Genomic DNA, 25,376 nt, shown 5'->3' on the forward strand with positions numbered 1-25,376 from the left:
TATAAAAGATTTTTCATGTTTTCCCTCATTTTTTATTGTCAATGAGTTTTCTGTACTCTTCTGAGAGCTTGCTTTGACTTTTCAACATCGTGGCTTTTTCACTGCACTACTGAAATTGCAGTTAAACCTCATTTTCCTGTAAGCTTTCTATAATGTGCCTGTAGGAAACATAATTTTAGGACAATTTTCAGATTCCACAGATTCCAAAATTCCATAAGAAAAGAAACATACTGTTAAGAAATAATAATTGAATATCTTCAGCAGGCCTTTTAAAAAAGGCTTCATCTAACAATATGATCTGCTATTGCTGAAGTGTTTCTTTTGAACCTTCAGCTCTTTAAAAGAGAAACTTGTGGCATTCTGCACCTATTTCCCAGAACAGCCCTGCCTAGAAACATTATGATTTTCCATTTTCAAGAATCTATATTATTATATGGACAATAAGAAAAAGATCTTATAAATTATAAAGAAAAATTGATCTTGAAAGCTCCCAAAGTGTGTTAGAACAATTACTTGGGGTCATGGCAATTTTTTCTAGCTTTATCATATTAGGGGTAATACAATAATTAGGGATAAGGTCCCGACATCCTTATTTTTATAGAAATCAAATATACTAATACCATCAGCTGATGGTATTTAGGTACCGACAATCAGCCAAAATTCAGTAATCCTGAGACATTTCTGTCTTTGAAGATTTGGGCCTGACAGCATGTCTAACACTTTTAAAATATGAAGTATTTGCATTTGAAAAGTGTTATCTCTAATTTCCCATGTGTCACTGGAACAATATTCTACATGTGTGTCTGTGTTGTATATGTGCATGTAAGACAGAAGTTGTTCTCTTCTCTCACCTTTTCAGCGTGCATTAATTTTGAGCGGTACTGTCCTCTGTAGCACTACCAGCACTCACTCATTTGTAAGTGTAACAGTGGGTCACTACTACAACAGCAACTCTATGAGTGTTTCCATCTCTTTTGTTATTGTAATACAGGCAAAAAAATACTGCATCTGCCACTGAATGTGAAGTAAATAATTTCATTGTCCTTTAAAGGCTTTCCTGGTAGGTTACTTACTTGAGAACTAGTTGTTCTGTGTTTTAAGCTAAGTGAAGTAATAGACTTGTGAACTATCATCATTACTTATTTAGTTGCCTCTCTTTAGCATATTTTTTTTCCTAAGAAGATTATATAGCAGTCTAAGCCAAGAAGAGGGATGAGGCATGATAACAGTGAATATTACAGTGTATTCAGAGTATGTTCCAAGCAGCTGAACATTACTGTCAAAATAGCTAATGGTAATTACTTAATGTGTCTAAGTATTTTTTCCTCTTTAAGAATGTATGAAACACTTATCCTAATAGTTAAGTGCACAGTGAACTTATGTGGTTTGTCTAATATGTTAAATACTTCAGCATGTATGCATACATAACACATTAACTATAAGGTTGTATTTGCAATGAGATAGAACACTACATACACCTTATGCTAGAAAATGCATGAGAAATTGGTCAAGTTTACCTATTTTAAAATAAGAAATGAAACATAAGTGCCCAATTTTTAACTCAAAATGTGGAAGAAATGTTATTTAAAATGAAGCACTAGTTCTCTGCACAGAAAAAAATCTGTTCCCTAGGAAGACTATACTACTAAACTCCCCAGTCATTAACTTGGATTCGTTCAGAAATGGTGCAGGGAAAGTGGGGGAGGGATGGACTTTGGAACAAAAGCAATCCTGCTTCAATAAAATGCAATATGTTATTTGTAAATAACAATTTTGCTTTCTTCTTGTCCATCTAATGGTTTTTTTACAATCTCTCTTCTTAATAGGCTGGTGACTGGGTTCAGGAGACCAAATCCATGGGTATAAACGTGAACAATTTACCTTGGAATAATGTGAGACAGCTAATTGAAAATGAAATCTCTGTGTATGTTTTCTGTGTGATCTCAGAATAACTGAATATTAAACCTCTGAGGCCCACAGTAGATGAGTGCAAATCTCAGCTACAATTTCACTCTGTGTGGCTTCATAACTAAAGGCCAGAGGGCAAGAGACTATCAAAATAGACATTTAATCCCAGTTCTGGAGAAATGTTCACATACATTTTCAAAGCTATGTCTCTTGTAGTCCTTATAAATGGGATTAAAACATTGTACTTATGTGATCCAAAAACTGTATTTAGTGCTTCTGGGTTAGGTAAATTTCATTCCAATAAAACAAAATATAATAAAACAGAACAGAACAAAACAAAACACACACACACCCCAACCAACCAATCAATATTATGCAGTAGGAAAAGAGGGGTATTTAGTTAGTTATGCAGAGCCCTTTTTTAACTTCCACTGAAAATGTCTATATCATGGGTAGTGGCTGGGCTCTTCCTGCTCTAAAGGACTTTTATGGTAGCAAATCAGTTCTCCAGGCAATTCCACTACCAGTTTTATACAACCAGTTCAATGGATCTTGACATATATATTTAAATTCAGAATAATGAAAGCATAATTTCAAATAGTGAAGCAATTTTTTAATATACAAGATACAGAGACCTTTTTCCCAAAGTTTTCTAAATTGGCTACCCATAAATAATTACAAATGATTGACAAAGAGCCTCAGAGGTTGGAATACCTACTTCATCCATGAGATCAGCACAAAGACTTGTTTTGAAAGCTCAGGTGGCACTTTAGTGGTATAAAAGTCTTGAAAAAAAGTTTTGAAACAGGATGAATTTCAACCTAGAAGACTTATAGCAGTAAAAACATGGCATTGAAAAACTAGGCAATTTTACAAGGAATTGCAAATATGGTCGTTGTACAGATAAATGAGTGCTTGTTAGCCAGTCTGGTGTACAGATCTGACAAATATTGTAAGTAAGTCTGAAAGAAGACTTACATGTAAGTATAAGTCATTTAAATAGATGTACAAGTAATGCAGCAGTATTACTTATCCTCTGAAGTTACAATTACGTAACAGGGACAAGGTGCAAAGCCCAAAAAACCTGATGGGGTGAATAGCTTTTTCTCCTGATAATATCTATTTGAAAGATTTATTCTAGTGGGAATTGGTTTATTGTAAAAGACTAGTGATACAGTTGTAATGGAGAAGACCACAAGCTTTAAGAGAAATTAAGAAAAAAAATAAAAGATATATTGATGTCTTCATACTATGGAGTTCCTATTTGGAGATATCTGTCATCTAACCAGAGCCTTTCTGTTTCAGCAGTCCTTAAATTTGACCCATGCACTCAACTCAATAAATTGGTTTTGGCTAAGACATGACTTTTGTCTAGTTGAAGATTATCTTTCAGAAAGGGATCTTGCCATCATATGTAGACAGTTACAGAATGCATGTTTTCCTTTGGCTGTGTGGTTGATTATTTGCACCATTAAAAGTAATTTAATTTTATTTTTATTGGGATTCAAACAGGGCTCCAGCCCCTAATAATTATTACCTATTAAATGAAAACTGACTTTGCAATGCTTCTTCCTTTTATTTGTACGCTTCATTTGGTATGTCTTTGTTGAAAAGGTAATCAAATCACACTGTTTACTTTCCTCATTGCTACCCTAGAATTATTTGGCTGGATATCTGTAGAGTTTTTAGAAGTACTGGGCAGCAAGATGAATGAGACATGTAGATATTAATAAATATTAAAGATGAACATGAAAATGTTCAATATTAAATACAGGCCAGGGTGAAGTTTATAAAGCTCACGCCAGGTTTTAGCTAAACATTCAGGGCTATTCTGTTGAACCAAAGATGCTGAAAAGCAGTTACAGGCTTTTTGAGAGCAGTATCTCCAGAAAATTTTGTGATGTTTTCTCTTATATCTAATGTAATTTTTCTATCCTTCCTTAAAATATTTTTTTCTAGAATACCTGCATTTTGGAGCCCATGATGTGTAATCTAATGGCGGATATATATTGATGTATACTTTTAAAGGATCTAAAAGGTTTTGCAATGCTAGACTAGCTTGTCATTCCTGTTTTTTTATGACTGTTGAGTAATTTCCTTGTTCCACACTTCAATAAAACCAACAAATGGTATAAACAATTCGTATATAATGAACACAGAACTTTGGCTTAGAACAGGAGATTCAGTATGTGCCAGATCCTGTTTTTGAGAGAAAAAAAATATTAAAAATTGTTCCTTGGTGAGTATCCTCAAAAAGTTCATACCCTGGATCATTTGACCTTCTTTGCAGCACCAATTATAGTATTAAAGAGTGGATGAGCAGCATTTTGGGGTCACATTTCCTGGGAGTCACCTCTCCTCTTCATGCAGGCTGTTCCTTGCTTGGTCTGCAGGAGTCCTGAAAATCAGCAGACTAACTTGCAAGCTGGCTCCCGTTACATAAAAGTGAGCCCACTGACTGCACACAGTGGCAGAGGGTAAAATATTTTGTCACAAATCATATAGTTAATTAGGACTGGGAGGGAAACGTGTTCTATCTGTATGTTTCTGATGTTCCCTGTAAATTGTGGTACTATGCAAATTTTTTAAAATAAATCTAAAAGGAAAAATCAATAGAAATAGTTGTCTGTATATTTTTGTGACAGTCCCTCTAAGTATAAACAAGATCTGGTTTGCCAAATTCAATTTTTGGCTATCTCCTGGGTTATAGCAAATTCTTTGGATGAAGTGGGAATAGCCTGTATGCACTTTTTTTTTTGCTTGAAGTTCTTTGCAAAGAATTTTGATCTTTATAATTTGTTGTTATTTTAAAATATGTTACACAGCTTCATTTTTAAAGGCTTCCAGCAAAGCTGCACTTCATCAAATAATGCAGAAAATGTCATGGACTCTTTGTATCACACAAACACATTTATTGCATATGTGCTGCCATGGTGGTGCACATTAACTTATTCTACCAGTTAATTACAGATCATGGGAAGTTTTCCTAGCTAATGAGAAGCCAACCTACTCACTCAGCAGTCATTTTAAACAGTAATCTCAAGTAGCCAATAGTTTTAAACTGCATCCTAATTTTAACATATCCTGAATATTTACTAGATACTTAGAATGTTAAATTGGTGATTATGATTTTTCTTCTTTTTATCTTTTACTGTGATATCTTAAACTGCACTCAAATTTGTGCCTATTTTGAATTTTCTGACACTCAAAACCAACTCAAATGAATGAGCAAAACCTAATAAATGAATTAAGAGTAAGCAGACCATAATCTTTATGTCCTTGAAATGTTTCTGAATTTTCCTTTTTTTATTTAACAACTTTTTTTGTGAGAATGAGTTTCCTCCGAATTTATCAGAAACACTGGAATATTCTTGATCTCTTATTGCCTCCTCCACCCATTTCAAGCATTTCAAGGATAAAAATGTTTTAGGCTAACTAGTTTTCAAATTTGGAAAAAAAAATTAAAGAACTTACATATCCATTTTCTCACACACTTGATTTTTTTATTAAAAATCTGGCTTTTCATACATATGAGAGACTAGAAATTAATGCATAATATTTATAACTGTAATAACTATTTAAGATTAATTTTATCTTTCCCTTTATGATCCAGGGAAATTTAATCAGATGCCTTAAAATTAATATTGGTCGCACGAGTATTACCCATTTTACACCACTGGTTAACTGTACACCTACTTCAGAAAGTCATTGGGAAAGCCTACTCAAGCTCTTCAGATGGAATTAATGATGATTGCTAATATAGCAATTTCACTTTCAAAAAAAAAATTGTCTTGTTTAAGTTTATGTGCTGAACTTGTTAAGTCAACATTTTCATGCCATTAGTAGGAAACCCTGGCTGTTGCCACACAAGGATGTAAATCTTGGCCAGTCCCTACTAGAATGTTTACTTTGCCTGTGGCTCCGATGTGAATGCACGGCATTTTAGTACTTTAAAAGCCTTCTTCCGAGGTGTTTTCCATAGACCTTTGCAGAGCACCAAGGTTAAGGAGAACTGAAAATGAAATTTTGTCTGATCAAAGCAGGGGCAGAGGAGAAAGAAATTAGGTCCCTCAGTACTTGGCTGTTGAAAAAGAGCTCCTGCCAGTGGCGTGCCTTTGTGCTGCCCCAAAAGAACTGGCCCAAAATGTTGCCCTTTCTCTTCAGCCATAAAAAATCAATGTGACAGACTTGACCTTACACACCTGGGACTGAAGACTTAGAGGTTTTCCAGTTATGGTTTTGAGGCTTAAAATGTCTGTCCTTCCCTTTATTTGAAAGTGGTGGTTAAAAAGCAACAAGAGAAAGTTGGTGTTTGTTTCCTCTTCTCAGGTAAAAGGTATAAAATCTTCAATAATAATCAAGTTAAGCCTCTGTAGCTGTTAGAAGACATATGTAATGTGATAGTAAAAAAGTAAGAATAGATTCTGACTATTAATTAGCTTAATTTGTTTAATTCTGAAGTTTAATTCTTTCATTTTTCTGATTATTAGTATTATCTCTTGGTTCACACTGACTTTTTTTCAGCATGAAATTGCGCATTCTTCAGTGATTCTTAAGTCTTATTCTTGCATGTAGAAAATGAAAGCTTATATTGTCTCAGTGTTTTCATTGACACCTGTGGCTATATATTTCAATTACTAGCCAATTTGAAACACAGCATGGATTTCCATACAGAGATATACAAAGGACAAGGATGATAAGCAACACAATTTATTTTTTTTTTATTCTATTTTTTTTAAGAAAAGCCTCTGGAAGGAAGTATAGCCTGTTAACACTGTTTAATGTCAAAGCAAGCCTGATGCTTTTGTTTGCATGAAAGCAGTTACTGGGAGGGAAAGCTCGTCATACAGAAATAATTATTCTGCAGATCTTTTTGTGCCACAAAAGTTATCAGCGATTCAAGTTCCTTTACTCGGCTTTCACATTCTCTTTGAATACTGTGGCTTCTAATTTTAAACTTTATAAATGTCAATTAAGCATAAACTTTTCATTAACCTGCAAAGGTATTCCTGATGGACAGCAAAACAGAGACGAAAACTACTAATAAATCATGTCCACTTACAGCTGAATGAGACAGTCAGGCCAGAAACCAGCCGTGGAGCACCACGCTTTCACACTGTCAAAGCAAGACTGTGTTGAAGACACTTTTTTGCCATCCCATCTTGGGATTTACAGCACATTAGATTTTCTGAGATCTAGTCTGGTTGGGATTGACATTACAACTCCAATTTCAGTACTAAACATGGGAAAAGAGTTATGGGCACCTGACTACACAGATAAACAAAAGAAGTCTCCACATTAATGTTTATTACTGCCAACCATGACATAAAGTTGTAAAATAAACATATGCCTGGTCATTTTTTACCCAGAACATTTTTATTACCTGAGTATGTTAATATGGTATAAATTATGTAAAAAGAAATATTTTTTCAAGAATATCCACTTTTATTTAAAACTAGCAAAATCTAATATGAATATTTAAGATTTTTAACATAATATCTGGGGAAAACCCGATGTGAAGACTGCAATAGCAGGAGGGCAGTAGATTTAATAACCCAAGTTATTCCTTAGTAAGCAAGCAAGTCCATCCCTAAATTCATATAATAATATCCAGAAATTAAAGATAATATAAAATCTTGGCTGCTCTGAGAAAGAAAAAACACTCTTTACTGTATTAATTCATTACTTCATTATTAAATTAATATTCCATTCATATCCATATCCATTTGAAGGTCACAGTGCTTAGCTATAAAACCTTAAATAGGTTAAGCTCTCTTGATGCCAAAGACCTCTGCATTTCAGTTAGGAATCTGTATTTAATAGGGATTCATCAGCCTCTTTTCATGTGGGTGAGCAGCAGTTTATTCTCCATGTCATGACCCGCACTGCAAGCTTGTTATTGTGAAGGGCTATATTGCACCCAAATATGAGAATCTTGAGGGTGAACATAAAGGCTTTAATTTCTCGTGAGCTCATTCAGCTGAACTATGGGGGCAGCCCTTACTACTGCGATAATTAAATGTTGGATTATTAACAACCCTATCCACATATTACCTGTGTTGCAATTACATTGCTTTATAAAAGTGTGAGGCTGCATTAGGAAATAAAAACCTTTTTTTGAAAGCTAAAAATAGTTCCTTTCAATGGGACAAAATTATCAGATTTGTGATTTTGTAGCTTCAGTAATAGAATACGACGTGCATTCCAGATAGAAACAAACCCAAGAACAAAATACCTGATTCTCTCTTTTCTTATGGCCTTGACTGGTGCCATTGCATGAGATACGTACAGAATTTTCAGTACAATAGTAGTTGTGATTTATACAGACGTTGCGTTTCTTTTGACCAATTAAGTGATTAATATAAGCACAAAGCTGTTTGGAAACTTCTCCACGTCTCTTAGGAACAATCAAAATATATATGAGTTTTCTTGGAAGCCTAAATATTTTATTTTCTTTAAGGCAAGGAGGTTCTTGAGAACAAAGACTGGCTTTGATTCTTAGGCAAATAAATATGAACTTAGCTTCGAACACCCTAGGCTTTCCTAGAATGCAATATCTTATTCAGACAACAGTGAATGTGGTGTTCAGTCTTCAGCGAAATCTTCCTAAATAGCTGCAAGCAGAGTCTTCTGAGGAACAGGGAGAATATCATCCTTAAATGCTCTCAGAAGAGTCCTGTGGTTACACTTGTTAGTAACAAATATACATTGATTCCTGTACATGTTATAAGGAATACTGAATTGTTTAGTACATTGCACTGAGGAGACTAAATTGGATGGTTATAGCTTGTAGAAAAATCAGAGACAGAAAACAAAGAAGCTTTAAGAAAGAAGCTGAAAAAGAAAATGGAAAATCTCTGTTATACAGGAGAAAATACAAATACAGGGAGCAACACGTTGAATTGCCAAATCATGGGAACAGGTGAAAGAGCGTGGGAAAAAAATCAGAGCAGCAGCTTTTGCAAAGAACTTGAAAAACCTGCACTAAGAAATCAATTACTTCCCAACTAAAGGAGAAGTGTTCAAAGGCAGTCGAGAGAGCAGAATTCTGAGGTGACACAGATCACTGCCAAAGCAGTATCAGAAAGCAAAAATTATGTGCTATACTTATTTTTTAACTGTATGTATTTTGTCAGTTCTCCCATCTCTCCCCTCAGAGTGCTCAGGGTTAAATCACACCTTTTCTAAAGCAAATTTTATGGAAAAGGCAAAAAATGAATTTCAAAGGCTAGGACAACGAGGGGAGGGGATTCTCTTCCTGAAACCTGAGACAGGCGCTTGTCTTCTACCTTCATTCCTTAGTTCTTTCATACCTTGATACCTCTATCTCAGATGGCTTTTTATAGTGACTCTTCAGCACTTTTAAAGAAACTAGGCAATGATGGGGTAAGGGACAAAACTCTGTCATGGGTAAATAACTGCCCCAAAGACAGGAGTTAGAAAACAAGCATAGTTAATCAGCAGTTTGAATGGTGGGAGGTCACCAGTGGTGTTTGGTGAGGTGTTGGCTTGGTGTCTGTGCTGCATGATAAAGATTGTGGAAAAGTCGGTGAGCAGGAAGGTGACAAAGCCTGCTTCTGACACAAATTAATTCTAGATAGAAAGGAGAAGGGCAGACTGAAGAACTGCAAAAGTACTATAAGAGACTGCTTGAGTAATGAAAATAGCATATGAAATTTAGCATAGAGAATTGTAAAGTGATGCACATGGGGAAAAAAACATTCTAGTTTCACATATAAAAGACGGGTTCTTGGCTGGCCGTTTTCCTGGTGGAACATAGTTCTTGTTGTTCAATAAATAGCTCCATGAAAAAAACACTTTCTCTCATGCTTCTCTATGGACAACAGCAGAACCAACCTTTTATCTTCATTCTTCTGTTTTGCTTAAAAATAGTGCTGCCAGAGATACCTCAAGAGTTATCTCCACATAGCTAGCCTTTTAAAACATTATTTTTCCAGTCTGGGAAACCTGCAATACTTACCTTGTGCCACAGTAATCTAAGGACATTCTCCTTCTGATAATTAGCAAAGGACACTCATGGTGATCCCTTACAGTTGTGAAATGCATTTTTACATTTGTGACATCATGTTGGGTACTCACAGCACTTTGTTATCAAGCTCCCCAGAAGATGCGATGTACTGGGTCTGGCTGAGCCCCACAGCAGCCTTCACAGTGCTGTGCCTGTATCAGTAGCCAGAAGGGTGCCGATAACACACCGGTGTTTTGGCCACTGCCGAGTGGCGCTTGCACAGCACCAAGGCTGGCTCTTCAACATCCCCCCATCACCAGCAGGCTGGGGGTGGGCAGGGTCTTGGGAGGAGATAGAGCCAGGACAGCTGACCCAAACTGACCCAAGGGATATTCTATACCATATGATGTCTGCTCAGCAATAAAAGTGAAGAGAAAAAAGGAGGAAGGGGTGTGTGTGTGTGGCATTCATTCTTTATGATGTTTGTCTTCCAGAGCAACTGCTACATGCACTGAAGCCCTGCTTCCCAGGAAGTAGCTGAACATCGCCTGTTGATGGGAAGTAGAGAATAATGTCTTTTGTTTACCTTTACTTCTGCACGTGCGACCTTTGCAATTGCTTCATTAAATTGCCTTTATCTTGACCCACAAGGTGTTTTTTTTTCATCTTGTTTTCTCCTCCCTGTTTTGCTGAGAAGAGGAGGAATAGAGCAGCTTGTTGGGCACCTGGCATCCAGCCAAGGTCAACCCACTACATATGAATGTCAAGATTCATAGTAGAAGCTGAACAAGTACACTTTAGAATAGTCATAAATGTGAAGTCTGTTCCCTACTGTGTAACAAAATGGTTGGTGACTGAGGACAAAAGTTAAGAAGACGCAAGCAATAAATCTGATTTAAGTGAAGAGCTCTTCACGTCTATCTCAATCTCACATCTTAATTTAACAGTTTTTTCCACACCACATGAGATTTTTTTCCTTCCTTTTCAATAACTAGATAGATACTTGAAAGCATAATAAAGAAAACAGAGTGGTATAATAGAGTGTGAATTGTTTATTTATTATTTTTCTGCCTTTTCAAGGCATTCAAAGACATTTTTTCTTTCAAGATTGAGTTTAAGATTGAGATGGAGTGGACATTGCACTAATTTAAAGATGGGTCTTTGGAGACTTATATCTATGGACAGTTCTACCGAGTTCTTAAATATAAACCTGCTAACTCAGAGAAGAATTTCAGACAGCCTTCTTTATGGGCTGTACTGGGACATCAGATATTCAATATTTCTCATTTGCAGTCAGTCAGAGGAAAAAGGCCTTAGAAGTAACCTCTTTTCAGTCAACAAGTTGGCTTTGGTGTAAACGATTCCACTACCACTGCTTACTGACACTCAGCAGTAGAAAAAAAAAAACCATTATATGAGGGTTAGAATTATTCAGACTAAATGAGAAAAACCCAACTGCTTCACTTTGTCTATAGGGGACTGGGAGTTAATTGAATGTGATGGACAATACTTCAGTGAATTGATTCACCTTATTATAAACTAAAAAACAAGATTTTGTGTTCACAAACATGCAGATATATGAATATTTTAGCATAAACTTTAGGCACCTGTGATGACCTATTTTCATGTCATATATTCACTGTTCAAATATTTGTAGTATGAACAGTCCTATGCCTTTTTTTATTCACTTAGAATGAAACAATATTAAATAATAATGAAACCTAATGATGAACACCAAGCATGAAAAACCTCCAACAGAAAATAATCATAAGAAAAGGACAGGAAAAAATAGAAGCAAAAAGTAACAGAGAGCTCTGGAGAAAAAGAATGGAAGTCTAGATGCATATATATCAACATAAATGAAGAAAGACGCTGTGTAACTGTCTTGAAGGTCATCTGTCAATTTTCACAAGACAGCTGCTGAGAAATTAACAGACATCTTATCAATGCATCCACTGAGAATTTTGCTGAATGTAGCACAATTCAGTCAAAAGGACTCAGCATTCACTGCTGCAGAACTAAGGGTAGAAATCAGTGACTATTTGCTTTAAAGTGCAGCTAATTGCCCTTAAAACAAACAAACAAACAAACAAACAATGAACAATAAAACTCACCAAGAAAAACAAACCAGCAACAAAATAACCCACTTTGTTTGCATTGAACTATTGCCAGTGTTGGACCTCTGATCCAGCTGAGCTGTTCTCATTATGTCTAATACCAAAAGAAGGATTTTCACTGTGTAAGTACACACAGCCAGAGCACTATAAGAGTTGTTTCAACTCTTAGATCATTTTAACAAGAATGCACTGCAATCACAGTTTTAGATCCTTTCTATTCAAGAATGGCATGGACCTCTGGTTGCTGTGGTTGGTGAACTGGGCAAGAGATTCTTTTCCATCTTTGCTATGTTATATTCTTGCCTATAGCTCAAGATGGTGAGATCTGCTTTGAGACAAATATATTAAGACAGAGGCAACTCAAATAACCAAGACTAAGAAGGCATATTTCAGCTGACAGAGCAAAAGATGAGATATTAAGAAATGAGGAGAGCTGTCCCAAGATTAATTCAAAATATTCTCTCCTTTGATATCAAACCAGCACTTGTAATGGTTTGGCAGGCTGCCTTCACATTAAATACGTTGTTGGGATATGCAGCTCCTTTTCCTGTTAACAGTCAAAGAACGGCTGCAACTAAAGATATGTAAAACTAGGATCTCCAAGCATCAGGTTTCTTCTGTATTGTGTATATGTGCTCTGAATTTGCAGATTTTTACGTTTTTCAGCTGCCCTAATTTCAAGTTTCTGGGTTTTCTCCCCTGCACCCACCACACAATATTCACTTTTTTTTGTATGAATTTGCAAAACTGAGAAATTAAAACTACAGAAATTGCAAGTTATTTGCATGAAGATTTCACCAAGATGAAGTTTCAGCTTTTTGATAAATGGATTCTCTTGCTTTCAGACCTGAGTCAGATTACTACATTGAGTAGACTGTGATCTTCCTTTCTCTCTCTCACCCTTACCAGCCTCCTCCCCCAGCCACTTTTACTATAGCTTTTTGGTTGCTGTTGTTGAGGCTACCATCAAAAGCATTTTGAAGGAATAGTATCAACAAGTAATGTCAAAGCCTCAATGAAAAGATAACAGAGAGCCTATCAACTGCTAGTTCTGCAAGTGCTCAAGAATTCAAAAAGTGCGACTACTGCTTTGTGGGAAATACACAGCAGCCAAGGCTTTTAAACTTGTCATCAAAGCCTCAAAACACAACAAAAGCACTACCAAAGACAATTCCAGTTTGCAGGATTACACTATTTATTTATTTAAAGGGATATTATCTTTGCAAGCTAAAAAACATGATCCAAAGCCCCTGTGGGGGATAGGACAGTGGATAGGAAACAACCTCCAAACATTGTGGTACCAACAATGAATGTAACAATGAACAAATAGTCTATATTTGGTGAAAAGTTTGGTGCTGAAGAGGTTTTTTGTTTTCTGCTGCTAAAGGCCCAAGTAACTGAGCTTTGCTCATCTGAAGGCTCATATAAATATGTGCAAAGGAATGCATTTTGTAGGGCGAGAAAACACCTGACGGAGCAGGAGAAGGCACTGTTCCACATGGAGAGGAGAGCTGTTCTGCCACTGCCTGCCCTGGAGTTCAACGAGCTACAACCAAATCTGACTACAAACCGGACAACAATTGTGGTTTCTATCTGTGACCAGCACGTGATAATAAATAGATATGAAATTTTTTCCCGGCAGTTTGGGCATTTTTGAGCTGGGACCCCCAGACCCAGCCACCACACTGTAAGATCACACAGTGCCTGTATGGATGTACAAAGTTTTTGAGGTGCTCCAGTGCAATACAGCAGATCAGCATTATTCCAGCCCAGCCTGCAGTAAGCCAGCTTGGATCACTCCAGCAGGTTTACATGCCCAAGCTCTCATAGCTGTGCCCTTCTATAGATGTTATACATGCATCTTTAAGAACATAAGCAAATACTGATATTTAAAATTCCATAACCCAGTACATTTTTCTTTTGAGATGCTTTATCTCACCCTAAGAGATTCAAATTTTTGATGTCAAATGTTTTTTTCTGGATTTTGGCCCAGTTTTAAGACCTGTGAGCACTGGTCTCCAATTTACCAAATAAAGTAGGTGATAACTGAGACAGTTACACACAATGAATGAGCAACCAGACACCAGACATAGTATTGCCTACCACTCACAACTAAGCAGCCCGGTTTGCTTTAAAAGATATGGCATGTAACTCCACCTGGAGAAACGTTATCCGACTGATGCTGTGCCAGGTTAGTCATAAGGTCAACTCAGATGGAAGAACAGAATCACAGGCCTTCCCCCATAAATATACCTCATGCATACCTTATCTAATTACGCACTGTTTATCTTGTACTATTCTTCCAATTTGTCAAGGTCAAGTTAAATTCAAATCCTGTCTTCCCCGTACTTGCAGCCTCCTCAGCTTTGAGCTACATGCAAATTTGATAAGCTCTTCTTTGTTCACTATGAATAGAAAAGGAGAGTGAGGATGAGCCGAACCATTGCAAAGGCTGCCCACTGCTCACCCTCCCACCCTGACACTGAGCATGCACTGCCAACCCGCATGTAGTTTTCCAAACAAAATTCCACCTCACCCATTTCCTTTGCTTGCTTCTAGGCATGTTATATAAGACAGGATCAAAAACCTGAGGACCCATGGCACTGGCTGCTTTTCCCTGCCCACAAGGTCTGAGCTTCTGTCACCACAGGTAGTTTGATTGCCTTAGGATGATTTCTTGATAGACCCATGGTAGCTGTCATTTATCGCCTTGTTATCCACTAGAAGCTTGTACACTGTTTCTTTGATTATTTCTTCCAGTCTGTTTCTGAGAAATGTGCACTTTTTCACTCCATAAATCTTTCTTTTTTTCCTTCAATAGGACTGGCACTGTCCAGACTCTCTGCCAGGCTTTGCCCAACTTCCATACATCCTGGCAATTCACTAGAAAAATTAACTACAAAATACAGTAACAGTCTATTGCATAATTCAGTAAGTGCAAATTATGATTAAATTATCATTAAAACCTGTTCAAATAGCAGGAGATTAGATGTATTATCTCCTTTTAATTATCCTTTTGTCTGCAAAAGTTCATTTGTACACTACTGATACAAATTATGAATGATAGGAACTTTTTGTAAACAACATTCTAAGAATTCATGTTAGTCATAATTTGTATTTATTTGCAAGCATTCACTTTCTGTGTTACAGAGTGGAAAACCCAAACACGTATTTAACTACTGCAAAGGAAATGTTACAGTGAAGGGCCCTTGGGTGAACTAGTGGTCAGAGCAAAGCAAAACAATCTTGTCTGATGGTACAACTTCAGTGTATGATAGGCTTATGTAATCTCAGACAAATTTAAAAGAAATGGAGAGGATAAGGAAGTCATTGGTGAAATTGTGCTTACTTCAAAATAAGTTCTTATGTGAAAATAAACTATGCAATTTACAGTTTGAACTCCAAGGCAAAAAGGAGAAATCTCACTAGTTGTTAATAAATCTCTCTAAAACATCTTAAAAAATCCTAGAAAGTGTGCTAGGCTAGTCTGAATGTATAGAAAGCATTCAAACATCATGATATAAAAAGCATTCAAACATTATGATATAAAGCAAAAATACAGGTTAATTGAGCTCTGGCTAAGAAATCTGCTGACTTGCTGGCCTATATGAAATTATCTGTGATGTCAATGCATCACTTCTAACACTATTTTCTGTCTATAAACTTCATTTCCATTGTATTCCAAACTTCACTCTTTTTCATGTGGAAATTCTGGAGTGTTTATCACAGGACTTCAAAAGAAAATCCTTGAAATATTACTAATTAAAAGACTTAAAAAGGGGTGGGAAGAGATAAAAAAATTACTAATTTAGAACAACAGAGGGAAACCAGTTGTCTGTATAATTTTCCTTAACTGTGAACAAATAAATAAGAAGCTGGGGAAATTTTATTGTGTTTGGAGCAGACACATTTTAATTTTTTTATAGATAAGAAGCAAGGTAAAGAGGTCTAATTTGTATTGCTCTTTTTCTTTATTAAAGAGTATACATTGTCTACTGGCTAAATCAGGGATCAAACACAGCACCTCTAGCCACGCCGGAGCCCGCAGCTCTTCTTGTCCAGGATTCACAGTCTTTCCTGTCATTGCTGTTCTGCAAAAACATCTACATAAGCAGCTGAATAGTGTGACACAACTAGACTTGCTTAAATCCAAAGATGTGAAAGATGTACCAGATATACTATTATAATAATATGAAATATCATTTTTCTGTTGTGAACATATGACATTTCAGACCGATAGAGAATAATTTAAGATACCACATTGTGAAATATGGCAATGTGGGGTAAAATATGCACACATACTCTGTGCAGAAATGACAGAACAAGTTTTCTATATATATGCCTTTATCAGTGAAAATTTCAAAACTAATATAACTTCTCAAATTCTTATCAGGCTGTAAGGAAATTGAGGATGGACCTGTTGATAAAAAGTTAAAACAAAAAGATGGAAATCAGTCTTTGAATATAGTCAGTCATATTCCTACTGTAACTGTTTTCTGAGGAGGAAACATGAAAGAAGTTTGACAGTACTGAAACATCTTAGAAAAAGAATTAAAATTTTATATTTTTTCCACTGAAAAGAGCTTCTTTCAGGTTTTAATTATAGCATAATAACCAATAAATTTATTTTAAAATGTTAAAATAAAAAAGAAATTTAATATTAACATAAATTAATAAATTCATTAGATTATATTTTAAATTGTTCAAAATTTCTTTTGGTTCAGAATAAAATTAATCCTCAAAAATCTTATGGCCTCTGCAATAAAATTATCTTCTTCAGAGTTATGGTGCTTGATTTGTGGTTTCTATCATTTCTGAAGAAGATGGAAAACCTTGATTCAGTAAAATAAGGGTTATTGTTAGTTTCTTTAGAAAAGCCAGATTGTTATTCTTTCTTAGATGTATAGCAAGCTTTTTTGAGGAGGGTTTTTAGGGTATTGCAATTCTGCCACCTTTTAGATTGCCACTGAAATACATACACTACTGGGATTCGTGTACCATGTACCAGGCACCTTTTGGGACCAGTGACTGACAGATATTGACTATTACCCTACCGAAACCAAAGAAGCCTTGGTGTTGATTGGTTGCCACAACTGATTTACTAACAATATTGTTATTACATGTCGTCTTCTTTCAGTTAAGGGACTGTATATTTATAACACACTGATCATCAAAAACTAATCCAGGTGAAGAAATATGGTAACAGTCATTTTGCAAAGGAGAACTGAAGGTCAACCAGGGAATTTTACTGCAAAGCGGAAGAGTAAACACAAAAATCTCCAGTCCCAAGATAAACTTTATGTAATTTTCTAGGTATTAACTGAATATTTTGACCTAAGATACCTGGGAATGAATCTGAGAGATTCTGAGAATTTAGAAATACATAGGATGTGTTGAATACATGACTGATATTTCTAGTCTGTAGTGGCTGTGTTGAAAAATCTAAAATAAAAGCCCTATCAAAGCTCTTAGGAGAAGCGTTAAACATTGCATTTGTTTTTATTAAGTTTCCTTTCTGTAATTTTATGGATATTTCTACATTTTCATTGCAGCAAATAAGTGAAGAAAATACTTAGAAACTCAAACGTAAAAACCACTTAGTAGTAAACCAAGTACATTAAAAAGTTCTAAGTCAGTGAAACTATTAAAAGTATAACAAGTCTTATGGCTCAAACTCAGGAAATTGTTGCAAAGTGTCTTTCACAATAAGACCATGTATTACATGTAGAATCAAGGACTAAGAATTTAAAATGCTGGGAAAAAAGAAGCCTCCATCATCTCAAAGTGTAAACAACGACCATTTCTTCAAACATATGTGGGATGTGGCACATATCAAAATGATTGATGGATGTGACGATTATGACTATGCACGTCTTATTTGACAGGAGCCCTGTCTTTAGTACAAATTATATCACTACTTTTGGTACATAATTTATAGTTTGCTCCTTAATGATAGTCTTGAGAGATACATGAAAATTAAAAACAGACTGGCAAATGCAGGTGATTTAGTGGATATCTTAATTTCTGGGAGCAAAAGTTGGATTTTCTCAGTGCTTTTTGACAGCGACATTTCTCTGAGTAACAGGGGGAAAATAACACTGGTGTGATGCTTGCATTCATTGTAACCATTTTCTCTTTATTTTATGTGGAAGATGCCAAGAACCACAATCTAACTGCAGGTTTACTAGAGACAATGAAGTCATAGTGGATATGGACCTGGGCTAAGGCAAGGCCCTGTGGTGGCCAGGGCCACGTAATCTACTGAGCTGCCATATAGACAAGGGTAAACCTTTGCTGGCACCACAGCTAGAAATGATTAAAATGGGATTTGCTAATGACATTGCTTGTCTTGGTAATTAGCAACAGAAGCCCTCACTGTTAACCATTAAAATACCCTTTATATAGTGCTACAAGGAGTTAGAGAGCTGGTTCTGGAGCAACCCTTGCCACTCAGACATTCAGCCCAACCAAGAGGTGGTGGTGGCAGCGATGGCAGCAGCAGCAGTAGCAGTAGTAGTAGTGGTGGCGGCGGCAGTGGCTGTGGCAGCTGCGGCAGCTGCTGCTATGGGTGATTTATGTATCATTAGAAATGTGCTGCTTGTTTCAACTGCTCATCTCATCAAATGCGTTCAAATCTTTTTTTGCTGATTAAAGCTAGAAATGCAACTCATTATCATTGCAGAAATAAGATCATGCACAATGGTTCTGACACCAGGGTCACAGTTAACTAGTGAGAGAATGACCTGCTTGGGGAATTGCACACAGGAACACTCTGCAACCATATCACAGTGTGTTTTACCAGAGTGGTTGAGCACAGTTGATTCAGACCTTCTCAAAATATCATAGACCTGGCTCTGTAATGCAGTACAATTACTTTCACACACACCCACCCCCTTCAAAAGTTATATACATTTTGAAGAACATATATAATTTTGAGAAATATAATTGCTTGTAAGAATACCAGCAGAAAACATTTATTGACCTTACTCTTTTGATAAACAGAAGCTAAAAATTCACCAGCAATAATAGAGCCTGCTTCATTAAGTGAGTAAAGACATTGTTGAAAATGACACCTCTCCCCTCAGTTTCATTTGGAGATTTTTATATTTTTTGCAAAAAGGTCTCCAAAACCCAGGTCACAATTTCTATATTCAAGCACATGTGAAAATATTCTCCCCGTTCTCTGGATATGTTTTTTCATGAAATTACTTTTGTCATTGGACTCTGTATGACTGATGTGGGAAAATGTGTCCACATACAAGGCATCTATGCAATTAAAACCTGAAGGAACATTTAACACCTCCCAGTATCGATAAAGGTTGTTGTTGTTGTTAGTGACCTTCAGGGATTTTTCAGTATGTTGATTTCTACTGAACACTTTTCAAAATGGTTGACTACAGGATCAAGATAAACTTTCTTCTGGGAATTAAAAATCTCAAAATTTATTCTTGACTGGTTGTTAACATGATTAAGCCCAATTTCGTGTTCTACTGATGTTACTCATTTGGTGTTTCTACAAGTAGGTTTTTGGCCTACTCAGTATAAGGTCTGTGATATGTTCATCCAGGAATAATCTGCACATCCAAGTGATTGTCCCGGTTTTGGCAGGGGCAGAAACCAGTTCCCTTTTGCTCACAAGAAATACAGCTTTTGTATTGTGATGTAAACGTCTTGAAAGACTGTCAAAGTATAGCATTCGGCAATGGGTTAGACTATGATAAACTAGATATGCAGATTAATAGGCTGAATGTTTTTGTGTGTGTGCAGTACAGCAAAGCCATTTAATTTTTTTTAAAAATGTGAAGATATTCATATTGTAAGTGGGAAAAGTAAAGAAAAAATATATTGAGATCTTTACCACACTGGCTTATCTGCTGTCTGAATACAAGAAATTTTAAATACTGACAGGAAGGTTGTTTCTTAATATTGTTCATGGATATTTAATGTCAATAATATCACATGCAATCTAACAGTAAACTGCCATGTTCTCTTGTTTTCCTTCATTCTTACAACAGCTGCTATAACCCAGAAGATTTTTGTTTTATCAATACATATACTTTGAAACTGTCACATGTATATTTGACTAAAATTTTAACCTCCCTACAAAATCTATCTGAATTTCCATTTGATATGCCATGTAACATTTAACAGCTTTTTGTCTGCTTTTGCATGCACAAGTTCCTTGCATGCAGGGTTAGTTTCCATAAAGTAAGACAAGTTAAGAGTTGGTAGGATGAAGTAGAGGCAGACTTTAGGGAATAGTTATTCTTTAGTCTTAAACAACTGAAATTATTAAGTTCTTTAGTGGTCTCATGAATAATGCCAGGTTATTGAACAAGATACTGAAAGAACATGGACTGGAGTATTTATACTCTTCTTAGGTTGGGGTTTGTAATTCAAACATTCATCGTTTGGTCCCCAAAGGCCACCATGCCATATCAAAGACCATAAGAGATCATTAGCTGTGATAATATATAAGCTCTCAAATATTTTCCCTGTTAAGTCCCTGATAAACTGCCTGTTTTGATTTTGTATCCTTTCTGTCTGAGAAAAATATTCCATCTTCCTGGTTGTGCAGATGGCCATATGTGTCTTCTGTCACAGAACTGGAGTTTCCTTCCAGTAACAGATTGGGCAAACATGGAAAAAACACCCATTATACTCAAAAGCTTTTGGTATCTGGTTGAAGAGAGCATAAACATCCAATTCTAAGAGCCAAATTGCATCTTCCCTCCCCACAAGCCACATTAGATTTTCACATTCTCCCCGTGAGCTGTGTGTAGCAGCAACTGGACAGCTGGTGTGGATTTTCTTTCTTTTTACTCATTACTGTCTAGGGACCAGAATGGTGTGTTGTTTAGGTTCAAAAAATGTCAGCTGGTACATGGGCTGGTATGCTTAGGTAAGCACTAAAATATCTAAGCAGCCTGTTACTGCCTCCTCTGAGATCTAGACTACCAGTTTCTGTCTGGATCCCAACAAAGATTTCATTTCTCATTTCTGAGCTCTGTATAGGCCTTTCTCCAAATCGTGATGTCTTCCTGAGAGTAGGTCTCAGTCCTTCTTGTGGGTCAGGTTTCTGACAGCCAGCTTGCTGCCACTCCACAGGTTTGCACCTCTTTGCATTTTATTTTCTGTAATAAATCTTGATTCTAAGCCATAATGAAAATACAGTGATTTCCCCTGGGTGAAATGGAGGTGAATCTGTGGTCCTGCTGACAATAAAGATGCATTTCATGACAGAACTGTTCATAAAAATTCTCTTAAAATTCCAGATAATTCTTTTCCTTTAAACGTGTTTTTCCTTTACCATTATCTGTATATGATGCAGAGATGGGTCATAAAAACCTATCTTACTTATGCAGCAGATAAAAGCAGTAATCTAAGAATTTTCACAGAAACAGAGTCTTTATTGCCAACTGAATAAATGTTTACATTTAGCCTGGCCCCAAATGCTGGACTTCAGGGAGACGACATGTATATACTTAGCAATCTTTTCTTTACAATTTGAACAAAATTGTATTATTTGTGTGGGTTTTATCTTTAAGTTGTAGATATAAATGTTTTATCTCAATATTAATATGAGAGGCTGGTACAACTTCTGGAAAGCATTTTCGTTTAGGATGCCACACAAAGCTCAAAAATTCAGTGTGTAATTTTACCAGATTCCCTAGTTATTACCTTTGGAATACACCTGGTCACATTTGAAGTTGCAAAATGAGATACATAATTTGATTTAAATTCAAACAAAAAATTACATTTACCAGTACCACAAAATGTCAGAACTGTTCTTGTAACAAGCTGGTCCTCAAACTTTCTAAATAAATGTATTTTTGCTGCTTCTAGCTATGCAAGTTTTCATTTTCCTTCCATGGAATTTTTGTGCTGCCTGACATAACACGGCATTTCTTGTAGGTATTCCTTCATTTAATCTCTGCATACAGTGCAGTGTGGGCCCAGTGGCAGTGCATAAATGAGATTCAACCCTCTGTAACACTCCATCTAGCTTGGCCATCCTTTCCCAGGAAGAGATGAGGAATTGATGTGAGAGCAACAAGTGGTACCCAAGCAGCTCACCTGGCTGCTATTGCTTCCTCCAGGGAGCAGAAGAAAAGAGGAAGCAGCATTAAGTGAAGGCTTCAAAGATCTCCTCTGTCTGATAAGACTTTCTTAGCTTGTCTTTCTTGGAAAGGTAGAAACTGAAGTTGGATTTGGGCCAGTCCTTCACCACTCAGTATGGGGTAGCTCAGCTTAGATTTTTGAATATTATTTCATTTAAGTAATTTTTTCTTCCAAGTAGTTTAAACTTCTTCTTCGGTCTGTCTCAATATGCTGAATTTCTTTGTTATTTTAACAGTATTCATTGCTCATGCTAATGGGATGTATTTTTTTTCCTGATGGTATTACCAATAGGGATCTTCCACATACTTCTTTTTTCCTCTAGGTTGATCTTGATGTTTAAACTTCATTTGAATTGTTGTTACTGATTTTTCTTCTTGATGTAACTTTCTGAAAATACTAATTACACACATGTATACATATATGTGCCTCATAAAGAATATACACTATCTACAATTTAAGAATGTCCGTACTGAAGAGAGAGTTCATCACAATTCACCATGTTTTCTCTTGGTTTCACAGCTTTCATAAGTCGCAGCATGACTTTGAAAATTCCTTGTTTTTCCTTCATCTTTTAAGGGTCAACAGTTTCAGTTATGGCAAATGAACTGAGTAGTTTTAGTATTTATCTGCCTGAGGGTCTTAGTCATTCCACATATATATGAAAATAAAAGGAGACTTTGCATGAACTGTATTGATTTTGTCATTGTGAGATCTCTGGTGGGTTTATTTGACACACATCTTCTAAAAAGCCATACAGTATTTAATACTTCTTCTAAGTGCTTTAAGGGCATACCCCTGTCTTTAGTTCTAAGAGAAGCTCCCCAGAACCTTCGCAATTCATCTGGTTCCTGCTTCTTAAAAAGAGAAAGGCAAAGTTAGTAAGTGTAAAGCTGTACATATTTATTTCTGGAGGATAGAATCTATTGATATGACAGCCCATATGTTCAAATTTTGGTAACATCCAAACAGGGTTAGGAATAAAACTTGTAACAAGAGTTTCAACATGAATGTGTGTCTTTTTTTTAGAGAGAGAAATAGATAAAAACTGATGTTGCCACTGAGAAGGGTGGAATACATTGTGAAAGTTGTCTGTTTCTGATTAAAAATTTTGCATTGACTGATTTTTTTTTCTCTGAAAAAGATGAAACAACTTGATTTCCCACCCCACCAAACTAGAAAATCTTCCATTAGAGAGAAATGTCTTCAGATAACCTCCACTTTCAAAGCTGAATAGGAAGTGTCAATGATGTAACTATATAAATGCATTTCTGAAAAATAGATTCTATTTCTGCAATGCACATTCATTACTTGATAATAGAATAATAGAAAAAAATGAAAACTCAAAAGAAAAAAATATAAAAAGCCTTTTTTTCCATTTACATGGTGTCCTTCAGATTTGTCAGTTATGTGCTCTTTTGTGTGTCTGTGTTTCAAGCTCTGGAAAAGAAAAGCTTTGGCATTTCTTGTGCTCAGAACTTTTTTTTTTTTTTGGTAGGTTTTTATTTTTACAAACCAAATAACTTCTATGTCTACAAGTAGAAAGATAAGTCCATACCATAATGTTATTGTTCACATAGTAAGAAAACGTTTATGTGAAAACCTGCTTAAGAGCTTTAAATCTTTCTGTATGTTGTGAAATTGTCAAATTGTTCCTTCTGCTGCTCCACTGGAGCATTTTTTTGTCTTTGCAAGGTGGATTCTCCACTGTGTTACATATAAACGTGCACAAATTGTCAAAACTCAGACACTAACTATAACTGTGCAGCCGTGTCAAAAACAAGGCTGTGGAGACTTGGAATTCTCTGTCTTATTCCTGAATGTGATACTCATCTGTCTGATTTCACACCAATATAGTGTATAAAATTTTTGTATGTTGATCCCCACTACCGATATAGCACTGTCCTGAAAGGAGATACCCACATTTATAGAAAACCTGAACTAAAAAAATAGTGGACGAATATTGTAATCAGGGTTTTTTGAACACTGAAGTGCCTTCAGCATCAAAAGGCAGGGGAGACTCAGCAAGGCCTGTATAACAGCTTTTAAAGTCTTTATTTTCTTCCTGTATAATAATTTTTGGAGTGTCTATTTTCTAGTTACAAAAGATAGGTTGGTTGTTTTAAAATTGTATTTTTAAAAGGATGGAATGTAATATATGCTTTTTAGGAGCTTGCTTTTTTAACAAACATGGAGTTAGAAAATTAAATGTAGAAAATATCTGCATGATTGTAATGAAAAGACATGTAAGCAAAAGACTCAATTATGCCTCAAAAGCTTTGCCAAATGTTCATAAACACATACGATTCATGTCTAAGAGAATGAGCAGGAAACATCTTCTAACTTCTCTCCTACCTTTTAAGACTCTGATCCCCATGTCTGAAAGCATTTGAGGATTGATTTATTTTAATTCTGCAACATCACCACTGAAGATGGCAGCTTTCATCCCTTAATTTAAACAAATATCCCTGTGTGCTACAAGTGGAAGTCTCTGGGATTCCTGTTTGTTGTTATTCAACTTCATATGCCATTCTAGAAAGATCAATTTGGAAAAGGACACCTGAAAAACAGGTAAGTCTGACTTACGATACTAAAAACGTTTGGCCTGTTTAATCTGGAAAGAGGGGAGGGGTGTTTATTGTTCTCTATCAGTTCATCAAGTGAATAAACACCATGGAAAACAAAGGGCTATTAAAGCTTAAGGATGACTTTGGCAAAAGAATGAATGATTATAAATAGAAAATGAATAAATTTAGGGTAGGTATTAGGGGAAGGTTTCTAAGCATTAAGGAACTGATGTTCTGAAAAAAGCTTTTGAACAAGAATAACTGTGGAAAAATGTAATTAGCTGTAAGAATGAACTACTGCTATTTGTAATCAGCAGTTCCACTGCTGCCTGCAGTTTCCAAGAACTGTAATGATGACTCAGAATTTCTTACTTAGCTCTGAACCCACCACCTTCTTGGTGTGATACAGAAAATGTGCAGTTCATATATACTGTGAGCCCAAGTCACATGGAGGTCTCAGACCTTCAATTAAACCATTAGGAAAGATTTGTAGATGCAGGGAAACTGGAGGATATAGTGCATTTTTATGTAGCGAAACTCACTGTTTCTCAGTCTTTGTACAGAAATACATATACTTTTACAGTAACACACACCTATATCTTACCCATCAATTCTATAGCCAATAAACTAGTATATTCACACCACAAACACTTTCAAGGTTCATGCTTTTCATCTTACAAAGGGAAAATACTTTGA

Source organism: Falco biarmicus, chromosome 7 (genome assembly GCF_023638135.1).
Source record: "Falco biarmicus isolate bFalBia1 chromosome 7, bFalBia1.pri, whole genome shotgun sequence".
Classification (NCBI taxonomy): domain Eukaryota; kingdom Metazoa; phylum Chordata; class Aves; order Falconiformes; family Falconidae; genus Falco; species Falco biarmicus.